The sequence below is a fragment of the Pleurodeles waltl genome, chromosome 5, assembly GCF_031143425.1.
Source record: "Pleurodeles waltl isolate 20211129_DDA chromosome 5, aPleWal1.hap1.20221129, whole genome shotgun sequence".
NCBI lineage: Eukaryota > Metazoa > Chordata > Amphibia > Caudata > Salamandridae > Pleurodeles > Pleurodeles waltl.
The window spans coordinates 721,855,659-721,869,850 of record NC_090444.1 but is presented as its reverse complement, the minus strand read 5'-3'; positions in this window follow the sequence as shown (position 1 = coordinate 721,869,850).

Here is a 14,192-nt window from a genome sequence, read left to right as displayed (position 1 = left end):
TTCTGGGTAAGAGAACCTGGTCAGAGCCCACAAGTCACCCCATCTTGGATTCCCCTAGGTCTCTTGTTTTAAAAAATGCACAGGTTTGGTAGGTTTCCCTAGGTGCCGGACGAGCAAGAGGCCAAAATCTACAGGTAGGCACTTTGCAAAAAACACCTATGTTTTCTTTCAAAAAATGGGATGTGTTCACGTTACGCTTTGCGGCACTTCTTGTCGCGGGCGCTAGCCCTACCCACACAAGTGAGGTATAATTTTTATCGGGAGACTTGGGGGAACGCTGGGTGGAAGGAAATTTGTGCCTCCTCTCAGATTCCAGAACTTTCTGCCACAGAAATGTGAGGAACATGTGTTTTTTTAGCCAAATTTTGAGGTTTGCAAAGGATTCTGGGTAAGAGAACCTGGTCAGAGCCCACAAGTCACCCCATCTTGGATTCCCCTAGGTCTCTTGTTTTAAAAAATGTACAGGTTTGGTAGGTTTCCCTAGGTGCCGGACGAGCTAGAGGCCAAAATCTACAGGTAGGCACTTTGCAAAAAACACCTCTGTTTTCTTTCAAAAAATGGGATGTGTCCACGTTGTGCTTTGTGGCATTTCCTGTCGCGGGTGCTAGGCCTACCCACACAAGTGAGGTATCATTTTTATCGGGAGACTTGGGGGAACGCTGGGTGGAAAGAAATGTGTGCCTCCTCTCAGATTCCAGAACTTTCTGCCACAGAAATGTGAGGAACATGTTTTTTTTTGTCCAAATTTTGAGGTTTGCAAAGGATTCTGGGTAACAGAACCTGGTCAGAGCCCACAAGTCACCCCATCTTGGATTCCCCTAGGTCTCTAGTTTTCAAAAATGCACAGGTTTGGTAGGTTTCCCTAAGTGCCGGCTGAGCTAGAGGCCAAAATCTACAGGTAGGCACTTTGCAAAAAACACCTCTGTTTTCTTTCAAAAAATGGGATGTGTCCACGTTGTGCTTTGTGGCATTTCCTGTCACGGGCGCTAGGCCTACTCACACAAGTGAGGTATCATTTTTATCGGGAGACTTGGGGGAACGCTGGGTGGAAGGAAATTTGTGGGTCATCTCAGATTCCAGAACGTTCTGCCACAGAAATGTGAGGAACATGTTTTTTTTTAGCCAAATTTTGAGGTTTGCAAATGATTCTGGGTAACAGAACCTGGTCAGAGCCCCACAAGTCACTCCATCTTGGATTCCCCTAGGTCTCTAGTTTTCAAAAATGCACAGGTTTGGTAGGTTTCCCAAGGTGCCGGCTGAGCTAGAGGCTAAAATCTACAGGTAGGCACTTTGCAAAAAACACCTCTGTTTTCTTTCAAACAATGGGATGTGTTCACGTTGCGCTTTGCGGCATTTCCTGTCGCGGGCGCTAGCCCTACCCACACAAGTGAGGTATCATTTTTATCGGGAGACTTGGGGGAACGCTCGGTGGAAGGAAATTTGTGCCTGCTCTCAGATTCCAGAACGTTCTGCCACAGAAATGTGAGGAACATGTGTTTTTTTAGCCAAATTTTGAGGTTTGCAAAGGATTCTGGGTAACAGAACCTTGTCAGAGCCCACAAGTCACCCCATCTTGGATTCCCCTAGGTCTCTAGTTTCAAAAATGCACAGGTTTGGTAGGTTTCCCTAGGTGCCGGCTGAGCTAGAGGCCAAAATCTACAGGTAGGCACTTTGCAAAAAACACCTCTGTTTTCTTTCCAAAAATGGGATGTGTCCACGTTGTGCCTTGTGGCATTTCCTGTCACGGGCGCTAGGCCTACTCACACAAGTGAGGAATCATTTTTATCGGAGAGACTTGGGGGAACGCTGGGTGGAAGGAAATTTGTGCCTCCTCTCAGATTCCAGAACTTTCTGCCACAGAAATGTGAGGAACATGTGTTTTTTTAGCCAAATTTTGAGGTTTGCTAAGGATTCTGGGTAACAGAACCTGGACAGAGCCCCACAAGTCACCCCATCTTGGATTCTCCTAGGTCTCTAGTTTTCAAAAATGCACAGGTTTGGTAGGTTTCCCTAGGTGCCGGCTGAGCTAGAGGCCAAAATCTACAGGTAGGCACTTTGCAAAAAACACCTCTGTTTTCTTTAAAAAAATGGGATGTGTCCACGTTGCGCTTTGTGGCATTTCCTGTCACGGGCGCTAGGCCTACTCACACAAGTGAGGTATCATTTTTATCGGGAGACTTGGGGGAACGCTGGGTGGAAGGAAATTTGTGCCTCCTCTCAGATTCCAGAACGTTCTGCCACAGAAATGTGAGGAACATGTGTTTTTTTAACCAAATTTTGAGGTTTGCAAAGGATTCTGGGTAACAGAACCTTGTCAGAGCCCACAAGTCAACCCATCTTGGATTCCCCTAGGTCTCTAGTTTTAAAAAATGCACAGGTTTGGTAGGTTTCCTTAGGTGCCGGCTGAGCTAGAGGCCAAAATCTACAGGTAGGCACTTTGCAAAAAACACCTCTGTTTTCTTTCAAAAAATGGGATGTTTCCACGTTGCGCTTTGGGGCATTTCCTGTCGCGGGCGCTAGGCCTACCCACACAAGTGAGGTATCATTTTTATCAGGAGACTTGGGGGAACGCTGGGTGGAAGGAAATTTGTGCCTCCTCTCAGATTCCAGAACTTTCTGCCACAGAAATGTGAGGAACATGTGTTTTTTTAGCCAAATTTTGAGGTTTGCAAAGGATTCTGGGTAAGAGAACCTGATCAGAGCCCACAAGTCACCCCGTCTTGGATTCCCCTAGGTCTCTTGTTTTAAAAAATGCACAGGTTTGGTAGGTTTCCCTAGGTGCCGGACGAGCAAGAGGCCAAAATCTACAGGTAGGCACTTTGCAAAAAACACCTATGTTTTCTTTCAAAAAATGGGATGTGTTCACGTTACGCTTTGCGGCACCTCTTGTCGCGGGCGCTAGCCCTACCCACACAAGTGAGGTATCATTTTTATCGGGAGACTTGGGGGAACGCTGGGTGGAAGGAAATTTGTGCCTCCTCTCAGATTCCAGAACTTTCTGCCACAGAAATGTGAGGAACATATGTTTTATTAGCCAAATTTTGAGGTTTGCAAAGGATTCTGGGTAACAGAACCTGGTCAGAGCCCACAAGTCACCCCATCTTGGATTCCCCTAGGTCTCTATTTTTCAAAAATGCACAGGTCTGGTAGGTTTCCCTAGGTGCCGGCTGAGCTAGAGGCCAAAATCTACAGGTAGGCACTTTGCAAAAAACACCTCTGTTTTCTTTCAAAAAATGGGATGTGTCCACGTTGTGCTTTGTGGCATTTCCTGTCGCGGGCGCTAGGCCTACCCACACAAGTGAGGTATCATTTTTATCGGGAGACTTGGGGGAACGCTGGGTGGAAAGAAATGTGTGCCTCCTCTCAGATTCCAGAACTTTCTGCCACAGAAATGTGAGGAACATGTTTTTTTTTGTCCAAATTTTGAGGTTTGCAAAGGATTCTGGGTAACAGAACCTGGTCAGAGCCCACAAGTCACCCCATCTTGGATTCCCCTAGGTCTCTAGTTTTAAAAAATGCACAGGTTTGGTAGGTTTCCCTAAGTGCCGGCTGAGCTAGAGGCCAAAATCTACAGGTAGGCACTTTGCAAAAAACACCTCTGTTTTCTTTCAAAAAATGGGATGTGTCCACGTTGTGCTTTGTGGCATTTCCTGTCACGGGCGCTAGGCCTACTCACACAAGTGAGGTATCAGTTTTTATCGGGAGACTTAGGGGAACGCTGGGTGGAAGGAAATTTGTGGGTCATCTCAGATTCCAGAACGTTCTGCCACAGAAATGTGAGGAACATGTTTTTTTTTAGCCAAATTTTGAGGTTTGCAAATGATTCTGGGTAACAGAACCTGGTCAGAGCCCCACAAGTCACCCCATCTTGGATTCCCCTAGGTCTCTAGTTTTCAAAAATGCACAGGTTTGGTAGGTTTCCCAAGGTGCCGGCTGAGCTAGAGGCTAAAATCTACAGGTAGGCACTTTGCAAAAAACACCTCTGTTTTCTTTCAAACAATGGGATGTGTTCACGTTGCGCTTTGCGGCATTTCCTGTCGCGGGCGCTAGCCCTACCCACACAAGTGAGGTATCATTTTTATCGGGAGACTTGGGGGAACGCTCGGTGGAAGGAAATTTGTGCCTCCTCTCAGATTCCAGAACGTTCTGCCACAGAAATGTGAGGAACATGTGTTTTTTTAGCAAAATTTTGAGGTTTGCAAAGGATTCTGGGTAACAGAACCTGGTCAGAGCCCACAAGTCACCCCATCTTGGATTCCCCTAGGTCTCTAGTTTCAAAAATGCACAGGTTTGGTAGGTTTCCCTAGGTGCCGGCTGAGCTAGAGGCCAAAATCTACAGGTAGGCACTTTGCAAAAAACACCTCTGTTTTCTTTCCAAAAATGGGATGTGTCCACGTTGTGCTTTGTGGCATTTCCTGTCACGGGCGCTAGGCCTACTCACACAAGTGAGGAATCATTTTTATCGGAGAGACTTGGGGGAACGCTGGGTGGAAGGAAATTTGTGCCTCCTCTCAGATTCCAGAACTTTCTGCCACAGAAATGTGAGGAACATGTGTTTTTTTAGCCAAATTTTGAGGTTTGCAAAGGATTCTGGGTAACAGAACCTGGTCAGAGACCGCAAGTCACCCCATCTTGGATTCCCCTAGGTCTCTAGTTTTCAAAAATGCACAGGTCTGGGAGGTTTTCCTAGGTGCCGGCTGAGCTAGAGGCCAAAATCTACAGGTAGGCACTTTGCAAAAACCACCTCTGTTTTCTTTCAAAAAATTGGATGTGTCCACGTTGCATTTTGGGGCATTTCCTGTCGCGGGTGCTAGGCCTACCCACACAAGTGAGGTATCATTTTTATCGGGAGACTTGGGGGAACGGTGGGTGGAAGGAAATTTGTGGCTCCTCTCAGATTCCAGAACGTTCTGCCACAGAAATGTGAGGAACATGTTTTTTTTTAGCCAAATTTTGAGGTTTGCAAAGGATTCTGGGTAACAGAACCTGGTCAGAGCCCCACAAGTCACCCCATCTTGGATTCCCCTAGGTCTCTAGTTTTCAAAAATGCACAGGTTTGGTAGGTTTCCCTAGGTGCCGGCTGAGCTAGAGGCCAAAATCTACAGGTAGGCACTTTACAAAAAACACCTCTGTTTTCTGTCAAAAAATGGGATGTCTCCACGTTGCGCTTTGGGGCATTTCTTGTCGCGGGCGCTAGTCCTACCCACACAAGTGAGGTATCATTTTTATCGGGAGACTAGGGGGAACCCTGGGTGGAAGGAAATTTGTGGCTCCTCTCAGATTCCAGAATGTTCTGCCACAGAAATGTGAGGAACATGTGTTTTTTTAGCAAAATTTTGAGGTTTGCAAAGGATTCTGGGTAACAGAACCTGATCAGAGCCCCACAAGTCACCCCATCTTGGATTCCCCTAGGTCTCTAGTTTTAAAAAATTCACAGGTTTGGTAGGTTTCCCTAGGTGCCGGCTGAGCTAGAGGCCAAAATCTACAGGTAGGCACTTTGTAAAAAACACCTCTGTTTTCTTTAAAAAAATGGGATGTGTCCACGTTGCGCTTTGGGGCATTTCCTGTCGCGGGCGCTAGGCCTACCCACACAAGTGAGGTATCATTTTTATTGGGAGACTTGGGGGAACGCTGGGTGGAAGGAAATTTGTGCCTCCTCTCAGATTCCAGAACTTTCTGCCACAGAAATGTGAGGAACATGTGTTTTTTTAGCCAAATTTTGAGGTTTGCAAAGGATGCTGGGTAACAGAACCTGTTCAGAGCCCACAAGTCACCCCATCTTGGATTCCCCTAGGTCTCTAGTTTTAAAAAATGCACAGGTTTGGTAGGTTTCCCTAGGTGCCGGCTGAGCTACAGGCCAAAATCCACAGGTAGGCACTGTTTTCTATGAAAAAATATGATGTGTCCACGTTGTGTTTTGGGCCATTTCCTGTTGCGGATGCTAGGCCTACCCACACAAGTGAGGTATCATTTTTATCGGGAGACTTGGGGGAATGCTGGGTGGAAGGAAATTTGTGCCTCCTCTCAGATTCCAGAACGTTCTGCCACAGAAATGTGAGGACCATGTGTTTTTTTAGCCAAATTTTGAGGTTTACAAAGGATTCTGGGTAACAGAACCTGGTCAGAGCCCCACAAGTCACCCCATCTTGGATTCCCCTTGGTCTCTAGTTTTCAAAAATGCACAGGTTTGGTAGGTTTCCCTAGGTGCCGGCTGAGCTAGAGGCCAAAATCTACAGGTAGGCACTTTACAAAAAACACCTCTGTTTTCTGTCAAAAAATGGGATGTGTCCACGTTGCGCTTTGGGGGCATTTCCTGTCGTGGGCGCTAGTCCTACCCACACAAGTGAGGTATCATTTTTATCGGGAGACTAGGGGGAACCCTGGGTGGAAGGAAATTTGTGGCTCCTCTCAGATTCCAGAATGTTCTGCCACAGAAATGTGAGGAACATGTGTTTTTTTAGCAAAATTTTGAGGTTTGCAAAGGATTCTGGGTAACAGAACCTGGTCAGAGCCCCACAAGTCACCCCATCTTGGATTCCCCTAGGTCTCTTGTTTTAAAAAATTCACAGGTTTGGTAGGTTTCCCTAGGTGCCGGCTGAGCTAGAGGCCAAAATCTACAGGTAGGCACTTTACAAAAACACCTCTGTTTTCTGTCAAAAAATGGGATGTGTCCACGTTGCGCTTTAGGGCATTTCCTGTCGCGGGCGCTAGTCCTACCCACACAAGTGAGGTATCATTTTTATCGGGAGACTAGGGGGAACCCTGGGTGGAAGGAAATTTGTGGCTCCTCTCAGATTCCAGAACGTTCTGCCACAGAAATGTGAGGAACATGTTTTTTTTTAGCCAAATTTTGAGGTTTGCAAAGGATTCTTGGTAACAGAACCTGGTCAGAGCCCCACAAGTCACCCCATCTTTCATTCTCCTAGGTCTCTAGTTTTCAAAAATGCACAGGTTTGGTAGGTTTCCCTAGGTGCCGGCTGAGCTACAGGCCAAAATTCACAGGTAGGCACTGTTTTCTATGAAAAAATATGATGTGTCCACGTTGTGTTTTGGGCCATTTCCTGTTGCGGATGCTAGGCCTACCCACACAAGTGAGGTATCATTTTTATCGGGAGACTTGGGGGAATGCTGGGTGGAAGAAAATTTGTGCCTCCTCTCAGATTCCAGAACGTTCTGCCACAGAAATGTGAGGAACATATGTTTTTTTAGCCAAATTTTGAGGTTTGCAAAGGATTCTGGGTAACAGAACCTGGTCAGAGCCCCACAAGTCACCCCATCTTGGATTCCCCTAGGTCTCTAGTTTTCAAAAATGCACAGGTCTGGTAGGTTTCCCTAGGTGCCGGCTGAGCTAGAGGCCAAAATCTACAGGTAGGCACTTTGCAAAAAACACCTCTGTTTTCTTTCAAAAAATGGGATGTGTCCACGTTGCGCTTTGTGGCATTTCCTGTCGCGGGCGCTAGTCCTACCCACACAAGTGAGGTATCATTTTTATCGGGAGACTTGGAGGAACGGTGGGTGGAAGGAAATTTGTGCCTCCTCCGAGTTTCCAGAACTTTCTGCCACAGAAATGTGAGGAACATGTGTTTTTTTTAGCCAAATTTTGAGGTTTGCAAAGGATTCTGGGTAACAGAACCTGGTCAGAGCCCCACAAGTCACCCCATCTTGGATTCTCCTAGGTCTCTATTTTTCAAAAATGCACAGGTTTGGTAGGTTTCCCTAGGTGCCGGCTGAGCTAGAGGCCAAAATCTACAGGTAGGCACTTTGCAAAAAACACCTCTGTTTTCTTTAAAAAAATGGGATGTGTCCACGTTGCGCTTTGTGGCATTTCCTGTCACGGGCGCTAGGCCTACTCACACAAGTGAGGTATCATTTTTATCGGGAGACTTGGGGGAACGCTGGGTGGAAGGAAATTTGTGCCTCCTCTCAGATTCCAGAACGTTCTGCCACAGAAATGTGAGGAACATGTGTTTTTTTAACCAAATTTTGAGGTTTGCAAAGGATTCTGGGTAACAGAACCTTGTCAGAGCCCACAAGTCAACCCATCTTGGATTCCCCTAGGTCTCTAGTTTTAAAAAATGCACAGGTTTGGTAGGTTTCCTTAGGTGCCGGCTGAGCTAGAGGCCAAAATCTACAGGTAGGCACTTTGCAAAAAACACCTCTGTTTTCTTTCAAAAAATGGGATGTTTCCACGTTGCGCTTTGGGGCATTTCCTGTCGCGGGCGCTAGGCCTACCCATACAAGTGAGGTATCATTTTTATCAGGAGACTTGGGGGAACGCTGGGTGGAAGGAAATTTGTGCCTCCTCTCAGATTCCAGAACTTTCTGCCACAGAAATGTGAGGAACATGTGTTTTTTTAGCCAAATTTTGAGGTTTGCAAAGGATTCTGGGTAAGAGAACCTGGTCAGAGCCCACAAGTCACCCCATCTTGGATTCCCCTAGGTCTCTTGTTTTAAAAAATGCACAGGTTTGGTAGGTTTCCCTAGGTGCCGGACGAGCAAGAGGCCAAAATCTACAGGTAGGCACTTTGCAAAAAACACCTATGTTTTCTTTAAAAAAATGGGATGTGTTCACGTTACGCTTTGCGGCACTTCTTGTCGCGGGCGCTAGCCCTACCCACACAAGTGAGGTATCATTTTTATCGGGAGACTTGGGGGAACGCTGGGTGGAAGGAAATTTGTGCCTCCTCTCAGATTCCAGAACTTTCTGCCACAGAAATGTGAGGAACATATGTTTTATTAGCCAAATTTTGAGGTTTGCAAAGGATTCTGGGTAACAGAACCTGGTCAGAGCCCACAAGTCACCCCATCTTGGATTCCCCTAGGTCTCTATTTTTAAAAAATGCACAGGTCTGGTAGGTTTCCCTAGGTGCCGGCTGAGCTAGAGGCCAAAATCTACAGGTAGGCACTTTGCAAAAAACACCTCTGTTTTCTTTCAAAAAATGGGATGTGTCCACGTTGTGCTTTGTGGCATTTCCTGTCGCGGGTGCTAGGCCTACCCACACAAGTGAGGTATCATTTTTATCGGGAGACTTGGGGGAACGCTGGGTGGAAAGAAATGTGTGCCTCCTCTCAGATTCCAGAACTTTCTGCCACAGAAATGTGAGGAACATGTTTTTTTTTGTCCAAATTTTGAGGTTTGCAAAGGATTCTGGGTAACAGAACCTGGTCAGAGCCCACAAGTCACCCCATCTTGGATTCCCCTAGGTCTCTAGTTTTCAAAAATGCATAGGTTTGGTAGGTTTCCCTAAGTGCCGGCTGAGCTAGAGGCCAAAATCTACAGGTAGGCACTTTGCAAAAAACACCTCTGTTTTCTTTCAAAAAATGGGATGTGTCCACGTTGTGCTTTGTGGCATTTCCTGTCACGGGCGCTAGGCCTACTCACACAAGTGAGGTATCATTTTTATCGGGAGACTTGGGGGAACGCTGGGTGGAAGGAAATTTGTGGGTCATCTCAGATTCCAGAACGTTCTGCCACAGAAATGTGAGGAACATGTTTTTTTTTAGCCAAATTTTGAGGTTTGCAAATGATTCTGGGTAACAGAACCTGGTCAGAGCCCCACAAGTCACCCCATCTTGGATTCCCCTAGGTCTCTAGTTTTAAAAAATGCACAGGTTTGGTAGGTTTCCCAAGGTGCCGGCTGAGCTAGAGGCTAAAATCTACAGGTAGGCACTTTGCAAAAAACACCTCTGTTTTCTTTCAAACAATGGGATGTGTTCACGTTGCGCTTTGCGGCATTTCCTGTCGCGGGCGCTAGCCCTACCCACACAAGTGAGGTATCATTTTTATCGGGAGACTTGGGGGAACGCTCGGTGGAAGGAAATTTGTGCCTGCTCTCAGATTCCAGAACGTTCTGCCACAGAAATGTGAGGACCATGTGTTTTTTTAGCCAAATTTTGAGGTTTACAAAGGATTCTGGGTAACAGAACCTGGTCAGAGCCCCACAAGTCACCCCATCTTGGATTCCCCTTGGTCTCTAGTTTTCAAAAATGCACAGGTTTGGTAGGTTTCCCTAGGTGCCGGCTGAGCTAGAGGCCAAAATCTACAGGTAGGCACTTTACAAAAAACACCTCTGTTTTCTGTCAAAAAATGGGATGTGTCCACGTTGCGCTTTGGGGGCATTTCCTGTCGTGGGCGCTAGTCCTACCCACACAAGTGAGGTATCATTTTTATCGGGAGACTAGGGGGAACCCTGGGTGGAAGGAAATTTGTGGCTCCTCTCAGATTCCAGAATGTTCTGCCACAGAAATGTGAGGAACATGTGTTTTTTTAGCAAAATTTTGAGGTTTGCAAAGGATTCTGGGTAACAGAACCTGGTCAGAGCCCCACAAGTCACCCCATCTTGGATTCCCCTAGGTCTCTTGTTTTAAAAAATTCACAGGTTTGGTAGGTTTCCCTAGGTGCCGGCTGAGCTAGAGGCCAAAATCTACAGGTAGGCACTTTACAAAAACACCTCTGTTTTCTGTCAAAAAATGGGATGTGTCCACGTTGCGCTTTAGGGCATTTCCTGTCGCGGGCGCTAGTCCTACCCACACAAGTGAGGTATCATTTTTATCGGGAGACTAGGGGGAACCCTGGGTGGAAGGAAATTTGTGGCTCCTCTCAGATTCCAGAACGTTCTGCCACAGAAATGTGAGGAACATGTTTTTTTTTAGCCAAATTTTGAGGTTTGCAAAGGATTCTGGGTAACAGAACCTGGTCAGAGCCCCACAAGTCACCCCATCTTTCATTCTCCTAGGTCTCTAGTTTTCAAAAATGCACAGGTTTGGTAGGTTTCCCTAGGTGCCGGCTGAGCTACAGGCCAAAATTCACAGGTAGGCACTGTTTTCTATGAAAAAATATGATGTGTCCACGTTGTGTTTTGGGCCATTTCCTGTTGCGGATGCTAGGCCTACCCACACAAGTGAGGTATCATTTTTATCGGGAGACTTGGGGGAATGCTGGGTGGAAGAAAATTTGTGCCTCCTCTCAGATTCCAGAACGTTCTGCCACAGAAATGTGAGGAACATATGTTTTTTTAGCCAAATTTTGAGGTTTGCAAAGGATTCTGGGTAACAGAACCTGGTCAGAGCCCCACAAGTCACCCCATCTTGGATTCCCCTAGGTCTCTAGTTTTCAAAAATGCACAGGTCTGGTAGGTTTCCCTAGGTGCCGGCTGAGCTAGAGGCCAAAATCTACAGGTAGGCACTTTGCAAAAAACACCTCTGTTTTCTTTCAAAAAATGGGATGTGTCCACGTTGCGCTTTGTGGCATTTCCTGTCGCGGGCGCTAGTCCTACCCACACAAGTGAGGTATCATTTTTATCGGGAGACTTGGAGGAACGGTGGGTGGAAGGAAATTTGTGCCTCCTCCGAGTTTCCAGAACTTTCTGCCACAGAAATGTGAGGAACATGTGTTTTTTTTAGCCAAATTTTGAGGTTTGCAAAGGATTCTGGGTAACAGAACCTGGTCAGAGCCCCACAAGTCACCCCATCTTGGATTCTCCTAGGTCTCTATTTTTCAAAAATGCACAGGTTTGGTAGGTTTCCCTAGGTGCCGGCTGAGCTAGAGGCCAAAATCTACAGGTAGGCACTTTGCAAAAAACACCTCTGTTTTCTTTAAAAAAATGGGATGTGTCCACGTTGCGCTTTGTGGCATTTCCTGTCACGGGCGCTAGGCCTACTCACACAAGTGAGGTATCATTTTTATCGGGAGACTTGGGGGAACGCTGGGTGGAAGGAAATTTGTGCCTCCTCTCAGATTCCAGAACGTTCTGCCACAGAAATGTGAGGAACATGTGTTTTTTTAACCAAATTTTGAGGTTTGCAAAGGATTCTGGGTAACAGAACCTTGTCAGAGCCCACAAGTCAACCCATCTTGGATTCCCCTAGGTCTCTAGTTTTAAAAAATGCACAGGTTTGGTAGGTTTCCTTAGGTGCCGGCTGAGCTAGAGGCCAAAATCTACAGGTAGGCACTTTGCAAAAAACACCTCTGTTTTCTTTCAAAAAATGGGATGTTTCCACGTTGCGCTTTGGGGCATTTCCTGTCGCGGGCGCTAGGCCTACCCATACAAGTGAGGTATCATTTTTATCAGGAGACTTGGGGGAACGCTGGGTGGAAGGAAATTTGTGCCTCCTCTCAGATTCCAGAACTTTCTGCCACAGAAATGTGAGGAACATGTGTTTTTTTAGCCAAATTTTGAGGTTTGCAAAGGATTCTGGGTAAGAGAACCTGGTCAGAGCCCACAAGTCACCCCATCTTGGATTCCCCTAGGTCTCTTGTTTTAAAAAATGCACAGGTTTGGTAGGTTTCCCTAGGTGCCGGACGAGCAAGAGGCCAAAATCTACAGGTAGGCACTTTGCAAAAAACACCTATGTTTTCTTTAAAAAAATGGGATGTGTTCACGTTACGCTTTGCGGCACTTCTTGTCGCGGGCGCTAGCCCTACCCACACAAGTGAGGTATCATTTTTATCGGGAGACTTGGGGGAACGCTGGGTGGAAGGAAATTTGTGCCTCCTCTCAGATTCCAGAACTTTCTGCCACAGAAATGTGAGGAACATATGTTTTATTAGCCAAATTTTGAGGTTTGCAAAGGATTCTGGGTAACAGAACCTGGTCAGAGCCCACAAGTCACCCCATCTTGGATTCCCCTAGGTCTCTATTTTTAAAAAATGCACAGGTCTGGTAGGTTTCCCTAGGTGCCGGCTGAGCTAGAGGCCAAAATCTACAGGTAGGCACTTTGCAAAAAACACCTCTGTTTTCTTTCAAAAAATGGGATGTGTCCACGTTGTGCTTTGTGGCATTTCCTGTCGCGGGTGCTAGGCCTACCCACACAAGTGAGGTATCATTTTTATCGGGAGACTTGGGGGAACGCTGGGTGGAAAGAAATGTGTGCCTCCTCTCAGATTCCAGAACTTTCTGCCACAGAAATGTGAGGAACATGTTTTTTTTTGTCCAAATTTTGAGGTTTGCAAAGGATTCTGGGTAACAGAACCTGGTCAGAGCCCACAAGTCACCCCATCTTGGATTCCCCTAGGTCTCTAGTTTTCAAAAATGCACAGGTTTGGTAGGTTTCCCTAAGTGCCGGCTGAGCTAGAGGCCAAAATCTACAGGTAGGCACTTTGCAAAAAACACCTCTGTTTTCTTTCAAAAAATGGGATGTGTCCACGTTGTGCTTTGTGGCATTTCCTGTCACGGGCGCTAGGCCTACTCACACAAGTGAGGTATCATTTTTATCGGGAGACTTGGGGGAACGCTGGGTGGAAGGAAATTTGTGGGTCATCTCAGATTCCAGAACGTTCTGCCACAGAAATGTGAGGAACATGTTTTTTTTTAGCCAAATTTTGAGGTTTGCAAATGATTCTGGGTAACAGAACCTGGTCAGAGCCCCACAAGTCACCCCATCTTGGATTCCCCTAGGTCTCTAGTTTTAAAAAATGCACAGGTTTGGTAGGTTTCCCAAGGTGCCGGCTGAGCTAGAGGCTAAAATCTACAGGTAGGCACTTTGCAAAAAACACCTCTGTTTTCTTTCAAACAATGGGATGTGTTCACGTTGCGCTTTGCGGCATTTCCTGTCGCGGGCGCTAGCCCTACCCACACAAGTGAGGTATCATTTTTATCGGGAGACTTGGGGGAACGCTCGGTGGAAGGAAATTTGTGCCTGCTCTCAGATTCCAGAACGTTCTGCCACAGAAATGTGAGGAACATGTGTTTTTTTAGCCAAATTTTGAGGTTTGCAAAGGATTCTGGGTAACAGAACCTGGTCAGAGCCCACAAGTCACCCCATCTTGGATTCCCCTAGGTCTCTAGTTTCAAAAATGCACAGGTTTGGTAGGTTTCCCTAGGTGCCGGCTGAGCTAGAGGCCAAAATCTACAGGTAGGCACTTTGCAAAAAACACCTCTGTTTTCTTTCCAAAAATGGGATGTGTCCACGTTGTGCCTTGTGGCATTTCCTGTCACGGGCGCTAGGCCTACTCACACAAGTGAGGAATCATTTTTATCGGAGAGACTTGGGGGAACGCTGGGTGGAAGGAAATTTGTGCCTCCTCTCAGATTCCAGAACTTTCTGCCACAGAAATGTGAGGAACATGTGTTTTTTTAGCCAAATTTTGAGGTTTGCTAAGGATTCTGGGTAACAGAACCTGGACAGAGCCCCACAAGTCACCCCATCTTGGATTCTCCTAGGTCTCTAGTTTTCAAAAATGCACAGGTTTG